This window comes from Engraulis encrasicolus, unplaced genomic scaffold (genome assembly GCF_034702125.1).
Source record: "Engraulis encrasicolus isolate BLACKSEA-1 unplaced genomic scaffold, IST_EnEncr_1.0 scaffold_26_np1212, whole genome shotgun sequence".
Taxonomy (NCBI): Eukaryota; Metazoa; Chordata; class Actinopteri; order Clupeiformes; family Engraulidae; genus Engraulis; species Engraulis encrasicolus.
Genome location: NW_026945555.1, coordinates 3,275,073 through 3,275,425, shown reverse-complemented (window position 1 = coordinate 3,275,425; position 353 = coordinate 3,275,073).

Genomic DNA, 353 nt, shown 5'->3' with positions numbered 1-353 from the left:
CATGTTGCCCTTTTCATGTTCATGTAAAAGGGGGTTGTCAAGGAAGCATGTTTTGAACTTGTGTGTGTGTGTGTGCTGTTTTAGCTTTTGTCCTATGTTCCCTGCTGCTTCCAAGTAGACTGGCAAAGCGCAGGTTGTTATTGCACCTGACAGGTTAGGTTTAGGGATGGTCAGGGCCAATGATACAGTTAGTTAGGTCAGTTAGTAAGGTCAGGGCACAAATTTACAACTCAGAAACATTGCATTTCTGACAGGTTAGGTTTTTGAAAGGGCACAATTTGAAAACTCGGAAACATATAATGCGGGGAACATAGAACCCTTTTTTTAGAAAAAAAGGTCCTATGTTCCCCATT